Below are 12,385 nucleotides of genomic sequence, written 5' to 3' on the forward strand. Positions count from 1 at the left end.
TCCAGAAAAGCCATGTGGACGTGTGCATTCGGAATCATGGCTTCAGTGGAAGTCATTCCTATAACTGCCAGCAACCACTCTCATGGCCAGTGGTTTACCTATGGCCCTTTCCTTATCGCCCCACCCAGCAAGGGGAAGGAACTCTTGGGAAGGGAAATGGGCTCAACACTGCTGCATGCTTGAATTTCAAATAGGAGTTTTGCCCAAGGCAATTCTGCCGTTATAACCATGAATGCTCCAAGCGTGGTGGGAGACATCTGCTCCCGTAATGTTTTGCCATGACTGATACAAAACAGTGGAGGGCTCTTAGGGGTAGAGGACATCAATTACAACCTGTGCCAAAGGCCGTAAACTCCGGTTAAGGTGACATTTTATGCCAGTGGATGCTATTATATCCGAGCAGGCGGGCAGCCCAAAAATTGGATTAGGGTTTCAAGGAAGGTTTTCATCTAGGTTGTCAAGGGCCTAGGAACAGAAGGTGGACGGATGACCTAAAATCTGCAAAAGAGCTGCCTGACATTGTAAAAGCTTAATTTGACAAACAAATGAACGGAGAAGAGCAGAAATATTATGCCACTGGCCTCTACCCGACTTATAGCCAGATTCATCAAAGGAAAATCGGCTCGCAAAGGGCCAGATTCTGAGAAGCTGGCCCTTTGTGAGCGCTATTTCTGCATTTGGGATTCATCATTCCAAATGCAAAAATCGCATTTGTAGAAATCGCAAATTTGCGAAAAATTGCATTTAAGGAATCTCAATTAGAGATTCCTTAAATGCAATTCATCAACCATTTAAAAATTGCTATTTCGCAATCTGGGGCCGCTATTTACCGCGAAGTCTGACCGTGGTAAATAGCGAAAACTTAGAAAGATGCACTTTCGTGCATTTTTCTAAGTTGTATGTTACACACACACATGTCCTTTGGACATGTGTGTGCGCAACACCAGTATCAAGAGCATTTCAGGGGTGCTACAGGGTGTCCTTGGGACACCCTGGCACCCTTGAAATCGCTTCCCTATTTGCGATTCGCTAATTGCTAATTGCAAATAAAGAATGACTCCCCTTTAGGCCCATAGGAATGAATGGGAATGCCATTCCTTATTTGCGATTAGCAATTCGCGAATCGCAAATAAGGAGGCATTAGAAATCGCTATAATTATTGCGATTTGTACATGAATCCCGTTTTGCGAGTCTTTAATAGCGATTCCTTAATAATCGCTATTAAGGACTCGCAAAACGGGACTTTGATGAATCTGGGGTTTAATGATTTACCTAACGGGGTGGTCCCAAAGAAAGAAAAAGATGAGTTACAGCTTACACATTATTTATCATGGCAAGAAGGGACATCAGTAAATGATTACATCGCAGAACAGGACAGCACAGTGACATAAGCATCAATCGATGCTGTCAGATTGGCAAAGTTTGGGAGAGAAGGTGCTGAAATGGCTAAAAGAGATATCAAGTCTGCTTTTCGTTTGTTGCTAGTTTATCTAGCAGATTTTAGGCATATAATCTGGAGGAGCAATATTTGTAGACAAAGCACTACCAAAGAACTCTGCAATTTCTTGCTCACTCTTTGAAACATTCAGCACTTTTTACAGTAGTACTTCACAAGGAGTAGTGGTCATACATCTCATTATTTGGATGATTTCTTGTTTGTGGATGAGACAGAGTCAGGCGACTGTGGCAGAACTTTATAATATTTTGAGCGATTGACACAGGATTAGGGTTCACCTTTAGCCCCAGAGAAAACAGGGGGACCAACAACATAAAATACATTTTTGGGTATCAAATTGAAGACGGAACTGATGATAGCAAGACTTCAGTGTACAAAAGTAAAAGAAATTAAATCGTGTTTGGATAGCGTGATTGGTTTGAAAAAGGCAGAATTACGATCAATTCAGAAATTACTTGGCTATCCGAATTTTGCATGCAGGGTTGTGAGAGTGGGCAGGGCCTTCTGCAGGTGATTATATTTTGCTATGTCAGGGGTTACTTTGCTAAATCACAAAGTGCATATTACCATGCCTGTTTGAGCTGATTTTTGTATTTGGATACATCTTTGAAAGGATTTTAGCAGAGTTTCATTATAGAGTTTTGCAATTGTTTATGTGTTTCATTTTGAGGTGTTGGCAGCGGAATGTTGTTTTCAGAGAAAAGCATGTTCCGGGAGCAAAGAATAATATAGCTGATGCCTTATCTCATTTGCAGTGGCAGAAATTTCCAAGTCTAGCTTCAGGAGCGGAGGAGAAAAAAAACAGATTTTCCACCAACCATCTATGCAACTGGTCGAGAAATGTGTTGCACTTTCTACAAAGAACAGCTGTTTACAAGCATGGTGTGAAATCATAAACTATGGCTGCACTAGCATGGAAGCGATGGGGTGTGAAGTTGATCTGAAGAAGGAATTAATGGATTTTTTAACAAGTTTGAGTGATTTAAACTTGTCACAGACTACTATAGCGGGACAATTGACAGGATTATCTTTTTACAAAGTTATGGTGGGGCTACGATCCACTTAGGGAAGATTTGATAAGAAAGGTTTAATGTGGTGGTGAAAAGGAAAGGCATTAAAAGCTCACGGTGGACAAACAAGTCACTATAGAGGTTTTGGTAAAGGGGATGGAATTTTTACCGCTTTTCTGTTGCAATAATTTTGAAGCTTACGTTTTGAGCTTGCTTATGCTCCCCATGTTTTACGGCGGCGCTTCCAGAGTGTCCAAGTTAGTAGGCATAAGAGCAACTAGGGGAATTGTTCATGATGATGTTTTTCTCGAAGGTGATAGGCTAAGAATATGGTTGCATACAGGCGGGCAACTAGAGCCAAATTTCGGGGGGGGGGGGCTGAAAATATTTCGGGGGGGGGCTAATTCTTCCAACCACGGACAAAGTGGCTTAAGAAGGGGTCAACACACAACAAAAGCCTAATTTGCACGTAAATGGTCTTTTAAAGACCTGTTAAGTACTCGGGTACGGATGCAATGAGATGCTCGCCAGCCCGCGAAGCTGTGTCGGCACGGGTTGACACACACGACGGGGGGGGGGGGGGGCTGAAGCCCCGTGAGCCCAATGGGTGTTGCGCGCCAGGTTGCATATATATAAAACGGACCAAAGAGGAAGATGTAGATGAGTTGTTTGTGGTCTAGTGGTAGAGAACAGGTTTGCCCTATCGAAGAGTAGCAGAATTTTTTCATATGGCCAGGTATGATGACGGGATTTTTTGCAGGAGGACCTGGGCTGTATTTTCTGTCAAAAAAGGAACTCTGGGACCTCCCCAGTGTATCGGCAAGAAAACAAAAGCCAACTTCCCTTGGATTGTACTTCAATATAGATACCATATAAACTCTGTCTTCATAGCGAGTGCACCTTATCGTTCTGTATTAAAATGCATTTAAAATCAATATTGATGATTTCATTTCAGCGCTATGTAAATTTCATATTACGATTAGGTATGGGACAATTCCAACTTACAAGAATGGGTGTGATGAGGGTGGGTTGCTGCTTCACATTGAATATTGTATACATTACTTTTTACTAACAAGTATCCTGACACAAAAGATCATACTGGGTAAGTACAAAAAGTCAATTTAATTGGCATATATATCACTTAGTAAACCAGTTTCAACTAGATATTGATTACTATATTTCTGTTTAGTGGCCAACTACCCTTATAGGATAATTCCCTGAGGATGAATTCGTTGAAAGACTATGGGCCATATGTATCAAGCTAATTAGCATTCGCAAAGGCTGAAATTCTGCGAATTTCGGCCTTTGCGAATGCTAATTACCTAAATGGTATGTATCAAACATGTTTGATGCAAAATAAGGGATCGCAAAAATTGCTATTCCTTATTTTACGATTACACTTAAGGAATCGCAAACTTTGTGATTCCTTAAATGCAATGTATCAAAGAAAAAATATGCAAAAAATGCCCATAAGGATTCGCAAATTACCACCAACTTCTAGTTGGTGGTAAGTTGCGAATTCTTTTAAAAAAGCTTTTTTCAAAAAAACAAAAGGTGCCATATGACGCTCATACTTGCCCTTAGGGCATGTATGTGCGCCATATGCCCCAACATGTCATTTTCAGGGGTGCAGCAGGGTGTTCTTGAGACACCCCTGCACCCTTGAAAAAATTCCTAATTTGCGATTAGCAAATTGCTAATCGCAAATTACCCATTCATTTCTATGGGCCAGGAGGCCCATAGGAATGAAGGGGCAATTTGCGATTAGCAATTTGCTAATCGCAAATTAGGAATGGTAAGGAATCGCTATTAAAAAGCGATTTTGTACATACATACCGTTTTGCGAATTCTAAATAGCGATTCCTTAAGAATCGCTATTTAGAATTCGCAAAACGGAACTATGATACATATGGCCCTAAATTCCATGTGCTGGAGGTCGAAATGAATTGGGGACATTTACAGAGTTTAGAGGTGTGTAACACTAACATAGAACATCCCCCAATTTTTTGGGGAAAGATCACTTAAATTCATTTATTGGTTAAAAAAAAACCTCTCTTTGGACATCATACATTGAAACCAAGAGAGATCTAAGTAAGTAATGGTTTTCCACATCAATCAGTGGAAACTGTCATCTACTGTTTGTATTTTTGATTAATTGTTTGATTCACTCTTTTTGATTTTTCTGTATGTTAAATATTTCTGTATGTATATTCATGTGAATACAATGTGCTCAGCTTGAATAATTTAGTTAAACAATATAGAGCATTCTAATCATGCACATTGACTCTACGCCTTGTGTAATTGAGTGAATGTATCCACAATAGGTTCAGTATTTTTCAATCCCGCAAAGGTCCTCAGTCCAAGATCCCAGTTCTGTCCAGGGAGCGATACGAGCCAGAGTTTACAATAGTGACATGTATCTCCCAATGAGATTTCGAGCATTTCAAGTTTTCCCATCGGAATGGAGAATAACATGCAGACCAGTGAATACTAGGTCTAATTCCGTGTGAATTTCCCCCCTTTTGGAGAAACAGCAGTCCCAATTCTTCACACATTTACTCCCTGCTTGAAAAAGGTGATTCATGTTGCGGGGGCTTTTCTTCATGACCCAGTGGGGTTAAAGGAGCGACAGTGCAATGGGAGGGCAGACTTTGTTGTACTTCGGCTGAGCGGAGCTTTTTCTGCTCCCCCCATGGTGATGCATGAGAGGGATGTATGACGTTACAACGCATGCTATTACAATGCATGCCTTTACGCAAGTTTTACAAAGCAAGTTGTTACAACGACTTGCGTTGGGGGGCGCTGGATAGTGAATAGTTTAATTTACTATTCCAACTCCAGTCCCCGTGGATAGTAGGGAAGGTGTTGGAAACTATTCCCTATCCTAGAGCGCCCCCCAGCGCAAGTCGTTGTAAAAGTTGCGTTGTAATGGTTGCGTCGTAAAGGTACTTCGTTGTAACAGTTGCGTTGTAAAGGATGTTCCCCGCATGAGAGAGTATGAGGGTGTTTGGGAGTTGGGACCAGCAGTTGCCACGGGCCCCAGTGCTCCAAAGAAGCATCCAATTCTGGGATTATCAGGTCTAGAGTATGAGGCCTGAAAATGTGTCATAGCCCTTGAGCACTATAAAATGCCAGACATGGCTACTGCCCTTGTATTATCATACAACGTATTAATTCACAACATTTGACAGCCAGCGGTGTGGCTCGATGAGTTAAAAGCTTGCAGTTGCAAGGGGTCTGCAGGTCATAACTTTGACTCCCCGAATGGCTTACTCAGCACTTTATTCTTCAGAGGTCGATACACTGAGTACCCATAAACTAGGTAATATCAAACACTATTCACCTTCGTGCTTTGAATGTGCAGAAGGGCACTATCAATGGGCTTTGAAAATAAACTCATTAAAATTAAATTGGTGACAAAGCGCGTCCAGTTACTGATGCTTGTTGCGCCTCCAATAGCAATAACGCTTGCTTCTGCTGTGTGACGTGCACAAAAAGGAGTTCATATGACCTATCAGAAGACACAGTCAGCGTTCCATCGAGAGCTTGGGAAAAAAAAGACTGAACTGCTCCCCACATGAGAGGCGAGATACAAACAAAGCACACTTCACAAGTTTTTAAGAGGAGACACCATGGCGCTGTCTTTGCATGCTGTGCCACGGGTTATCGTAAAAAAGGAAATCCTCTTTACTTAGTGAGTGCCACACACCCTTCACACCGCTGACCAGAGCTGAATGCACAGATCATAACCTGCATTTGAATTATATATTTCCAAAACTTACATACATAGAACTTTAAAAAAATCAGAGGCTGATCTCTAGGAGTATTTTCTGTTCAGACCTGGCATTTACTGTATCGATGGAACAATGGAGAACAAACAAGGCCACAGCTAGTAAGGCACAATAGCTTCAATATTCGTACCGTGAAAACAAAAATCTGGGAAGTGGTCTTGCTGGAAGGGTTGTTTGCTCACATAGGTTTACCATAGTATTGGTGGGGTCAAGCTCATATGAGCAGTTCCTTGGGGAAGCTAGACGATGGGCAACTTTGGGCCTGATTTGCAAGGTCCGTGCTATCTAAATCACATTTTGTGGTGTACTAACCCCACTGCGCAAGGTGCAGACCTTTTTCCGAATCACTAACTCAGCTTAGAAACCCATAAAGGATCACAATCTGGAACGGGCGTGTTAAGGGCGTTCCTTCTAAAGTGAGACGGTTTATACCAATGGTTTGGGACTGTAATCTCCACTGCAAACTTCTGATCTGTAATCAGCTCCCAGGTTGGGCTGGTATTTGACATGCAAGGGAGAAGCGGTCCCAGTGGCGTAGCTAGACCATGTGGTGCCCCTGGCGGTCCTTGCATGTGCCAACTACGGGTGCAGCATGTAAGAGGACGGGTGCTGACGATTCCTGAGTCGGCCGCTGCCAAGGAAGGGGGGGTGCTGACGATTTCGGCAGTCGCAGATAAGACCGGGGAACGTCGCCGCCCCAAAATCTCGTGCCTACCAGGGGCGGACTGCCAAACCCCCCCCCCCCTTGCTACGTCACTGAGCAGCCCCCTTTGGGAATTGGTGTTGAGGTTTCAGTTGGAGTAGGCAGAGGAGCACTGGACCACTGCTTGCTCTCACTGAAGTTTTCCAAAATTGGGTAAAAATTACTTTTAAAGCAGCCCCAGTTCCTTTAGGGGAACTCAGGCTGCTTTAAAAAAATAAGGTTTATATTTTGGTAAGCAATCACATGAATGGTGGTCTCCTGTCCCTTGCAGGCCACCGTCTCTGTGGTTGTAGCCAATCACAGTGGGGTTGCAGATTGTGACCTGACTAGTTAATATTAGTTAATGAGATTGTTCAATGACCCCCTGTGATTTTGTTTTTTTGTGAATCAACCTATTTGTACCTAGGTTGATATGCAAAATCAAATTGCATTTGTAAAATTGGGGAGCTAATTGTGATCACTTTTGTATGTAATCTTGGTACATCAAGCCCTAATTTATCAATGTTGTTTAGTGTCAAATAACCAGTGGTTGACACTCAGGTTTCTTGACCGCAGGCACCAAGTCACAATAAAACTGGGAGAAGGAAAAATCTGCATATGCAATGATCATCAATGTCACTTCAACATAAGAAGCAATTTCACACCCTTCTTGTGCCCTCTATTACAGTCACAGGTGAGGTAAAAACGTAGTAATGTGTATTTAATATGCAGATAAATACATAATTCTCAGTGCATATTTTCCTATATAAACAACATGCTGGGGTCTAAGAGGCTTGTGATCATATTTTGTTTTCTCTGGTGTACTGAAAAGGCCTCCTGATTAACTGAACACTATAAAAAATAAATATTATTTCAAATGGAAGTGTGAAAGAACATTCAAGTTATTTTACTAAGGTAATTCACATGAATGTTTTCCATGTATTTAGGAATTGATCATATGAATAAGTCAAAAAGACATTTTAAAACAAGGGTTACACTTGTTTGGTGTATTTAACCCCTTCTACGCTCATGACGAGTTACGCCTCTCGTACGCTGAGCTCGTCATGTAACGCGGGCTTCCGCAAAAGTCAGCGCACAGCGGGAAAACCGCTAGCGCAAGAGGTGTTAAAAGGGTGAGTTATTCAACAAGTAAATGAATTGCCATGAATGTTATAATGCGTGCGAGCTACAGGTATGAAAAGTGAGAGATGGCTTCGAATTGCAGTCTTATATGCCTCTGTCACCCCACCATGGTCCCTTCGAAATGTGGAATACTTTTTAAATTCTTGTCTTACTGAAATAATGTACCTGGCCATACATGAGCCTTGCGCATGGTCAGCCAGTAAACAGTATGAAATGCCATCCCTCAATCTTTGGCCACTTATCATAAATCATAGGTGGGGAAGAAACGTCACAAGCAATTTTAACCTTGTGCCTAAGGCTGCATGCAGTAGAAAAACTGATTATTGCTTTGTCACAGAACAAACATGGCAGCAGAGGTACGCAGGGAGTGGTATTAGACTCGTCCAATCCCAGTAAGCGAATTTCTGTAAACATTAATGGGAAACTGTGACAATACAAAATGACGTGTACACGATGGAGGGGAAATACCAGATTACTCTCGATTTAGCTAGCTATTTTGAGCATTAGCCTTGGCATTCCTCAGTGATGGCTCCCACACTAAACAAGCATTGGGAAAGCCAATGGGTGTGGTGCTGCTGCCAGCCTTTTGGCTTAGTCAGTGATTATTTTGTTTTGCCATCGTTTTTACAAACCTTTAATGTTGAGGAAGCTGGTGGCCCTCCTCAATCTAACAAACAAATGGCTAATAACAAAAATACTTTCTGGGTATCAGAAAGCAAACATTGCCATGGTAGCCCAGGCCACTGAAGAGAACTACTTTGTGTGTGGATAGGCTTCTTCTGAGAGTGCAGAATGCCGCAACTCTCAGCAAAGTTAGCCAAGGGGTGAAGCGGCTGACCCTTAGCCACAAGTTGTGCTCTGTAGTGGGCAGAGAAAAATGTGAGTGACACAATATCAAACCAATGGATGATGAGGAGAAGCTGAAAGCCCCTAGAGTAACTGCAATGTACATATAATTGCAATGTACATATAATTTTAGGAAAATCAAAAGAGCAAAGCTAACTCCAGACCTAAAAACATATCTTGTCTACTTTAAAACTATTCAGTCAAATTCAAACCAAGAATGAATCAAAGATAAGCTTGAACGTCGAACCCTGATAACTAGTAAGTCCCTGCTTGCCATTCACTAGGCTCTGCCACAACCTGAACCACTGCCCACCACCCCACCAGCAGTCACGCCACTCACATTCAGACAGGAAGACCCATATGAGGCCCTCCCTTGGTGTCGCTACGCTGACATGCTGCTGCTCTGTTCATTTACAACTCACAGCCATCTGCAATGCTAAACACATCCTACTGCACTCTCAGACGTCACTCCCTTTTCCGGCCACCAAAGAACACACGACCTGCTAAATTCTCGAAAATACCAATGCCGGCCTCTGAAATTTGTGTTTGTCAACAGAAAGATGGACATTCTATAATCAGCCGAATACCGCTATGCGTGGTTGAATATTCAAATATAAAAACTGCAGTATTATATGTTAATATGTAAATACAGAATATTTCCTGTCGGATAAGAGACGGCATCTCAGTTTGCAGGACAAATGCCCCGTCACTCAAATCGGTCCTGATAATATTGATGTCTCTGAAACCAAAGGGGCACTTTGCAAGCGGTCAGGACGTGTACTAATGGCGTCATTAATTTGATTTTAGCACAGGGTCCATAGCTCTTGATTCTATGCTTCTTCCGTCACAGAAAGAGCTGGATGCCACAACCACATTCAAATGAGCCTTAATTCGCCATATTTGATTCCCAAACTGCATGATGTGTTTGCGCATAGTATAGTATTTTATGATGTGTAGAACTGCGTCACATGATGAATGTTAGGCGGTTTATGTTTTTTTTAAGCGAGGCGCAAATACACTGAGTGACACATATAGGTTTACGGCGGCTTGTCAGTACGTGGCATGTCGGTCCTATTACGTGAATGCAGAGCACGGACTTCTTATCCGTCAGCGCTAGTTATGTTACTTTATAGGGCCAAAGATGATTTGCGTCAGAAGTGAACTCAGCACACAAGCAAAAACATTATTACTGTAAGTGCAGCGAGATTGGGAATAGAAGGCACAGTGGCGCATAACTCTGACACCAATACTTTCCACGCGTTCCCTCCGAGTCCGCCCCTTCTGCCCCACCCGTCGATCACCTCGCGTGCCCATAATGCAGCCCACGGCCTCTCATCAGCATACCTAGCGCCACATGCAGACTCCCAGACAGCGACCGTCACGTGTTCCCAAATGGAAGAAAAAGAAAGCATAAGAGGAAAAGCGGGCAATAGGGTGTTGTGTCCCTTTGCATTCTCCTGCCCCAGCCATTGTTAAAGAACATTTTGTTAGGCGAGTTCTAGTTTACGAGGGGCCAATAAAGGGTAGGGCGTAGCCTCCCCTGTCGGATATTTATGAATGGGTGAAGACGCTCAGCACCCCTCTCGACCCTAACTCTCACCCGTCTCAACTCTCTAAGAAGGGTGGAGCAGGGGTTTTGGATGCTGGTGCCTTTAACACCAAATAAACCTTTTATGAAGGGCGATCGGGGTATTCCGAGCTGGTGAACCTACTGGGGTCTATAGTGGGCAATGCCCATGCCTGTAGGGATGAGTCAGACGAGGGTGGTGAGAGGGGTAGGTCTCAGGAAGCTTCAATGGGTGAGAGACGTCCAGCGCCTTAGTCCACAGGGGCAGTGCGGGAGCTGTCCACGCACAGGGCAGCTCCTGCCAGCACGCCCTCCTTGCGTTTTATTCTCCGCGTGTGCTCGTGTGTCCTATGGGGCCCTGGACTTTGGATGGCCAGAGTGCCTTTCCCTGGACTTCTCGGTGTGTGTGAGCTCATGCGTGCAGGAAGAGATGCACCATCTGTTTCCTCCATCTTCAGGGGCGTGCGGCGCTGCTGTTGTCATTCCATGAAATAATAAACCATAGCTGGACTTGATGGTTCACTGACTCACGGCCCCCCACCCCTCCACACGCACACTCACAGCTGACCCGGACTAGCAGCCAAAGCAAGTATATGAACATTAACAAAGCAGCCCCCTGGGCCCCGGCAGAGGAGCGCCGAGCGCAGCGGCCACGCACCTACCGGCCGCGGCTCCTCCCAGCTGTCGGCTGCCTCCGGTGCTCTCGTGTCCTCCCCCCACGGGTACACCCGGCATGTCTCGCACGGCCGGAGCTCCGTCCCCAGCCAGGGAGATCCACGGGCGACAGTCGGGAAGAGATTGTCAAGGCGCTGCCTGCTGGCCTGGTGCTGCTGCCTGCAGGCGCCGCGGAAGCCCCTCGGAGCACTGGACGGCTGCAGCAGCCCCAGGAAGCGCTTCTATCAGCCGCAGACACCGCCGGCAGCACAACAACACCCGCGCCTGCAGCCTGAGCCAGCCCTGCCGCTCCCGCCCGCCCCTCCCTCCCCCTCCCTGCCTGCTGCACTCACAGCTCCGCCCGCCGCCCCCAGAGCCGGAGCTGCCAAGTTCTGGAGCTCCCAGTCTCCCAGAGCAGGCCTGGCCCCATCTCCCAGCCTCCCAGAGCAGGCCTGGCCGCATCTGCTGATGAAGAGGAGGACTCTTCTTGTTTGGGGACCAGGCTGGGGCCGCACACTGAAAGACTTGCCATAGGTTTGCACAGGGTTGGACTGGCATCGAAAATAGGCCCTGGCACCCTAGAAAAAGTGTCCACATTTGCGGATTGCGTCTTTCCGAAAAAAACACTGATTCAGTGTTTTAAGTATTAAGAAAATGAAGAGGCACGTTTTCTTAACTTTACTGAGATAAAAAATGCCAATGTTGCCAGGACTTTTTCTGCACGAATTAGTTCATAATGGTGAACCACGCCTGAATACCAGTGAGGCCCATGTTCAATCTGTGAACATTAGTGGGTCGGCCCAGCAAGAGACTGGGAATGAAACCTCCGCCCCCTTGGTAAAAGGGCGGTAATAAGCCCACTCAGGCTCCCACTGGTCCGCTGGCAGAATCTGAACAGCATAGTCACAGCCCAAATCAGCTAACATTATGTGTAGAGGTAAGCAAAGAACAGCCAACACATGTTTCACCCTTGTGGCTGGCAGGCCAAGCACTTCCTCAAGGCAAAGAGTCTTTTGGGTATACATACAATGGTTATAGGATACATTCGTCTGTGTTAAGGAACAAAGGTCTCTGCGGTGAACAGCCTTTACGACGCTGCTGTTACACCGCCGTGCCGTTACAACGGCGGTCTTTTCAACGCAAGTCGTTACCACGACTTGCGCTGGAGGGCGCTGCAGGACAAGGAATTTTTTAATTTACTATCCAACACCTTCCCTACTGTACGTAGGCTGGTGT

At 44.8% G+C, this 12,385-nt stretch overlaps 1 protein-coding gene across 3 annotated transcripts in view; it reads right to left on the reverse strand.

The window, feature by feature from the left end:
• The window catches only part of NCOA7 (nuclear receptor coactivator 7), a 1,122,006-nt gene extending 1,110,553 nt beyond the window's left edge, over window positions 1-11,453 (reverse strand). Inside the window, exon 1 of one of the 3 annotated variants that reach the window (XM_078648931.1) lies at window positions 11,158-11,453. The gene's annotated coding sequence lies outside the window, so the exon portion shown is untranslated. Of the gene's footprint in view, window positions 1-11,153 lie in introns of all 3 variants that reach the window. The other 2 variants (XM_078648932.1, XM_078648933.1) reach the window with 2 other exon arrangements.
• Between the last annotated feature and the right edge of the window lie 932 nt (window positions 11,454-12,385).

The sequence above is a fragment of the Lissotriton helveticus genome, chromosome 6 (genome assembly GCF_964261635.1).
Source record: "Lissotriton helveticus chromosome 6, aLisHel1.1, whole genome shotgun sequence".
In the NCBI taxonomy this organism is placed as follows: Eukaryota; Metazoa; Chordata; class Amphibia; order Caudata; family Salamandridae; genus Lissotriton; species Lissotriton helveticus.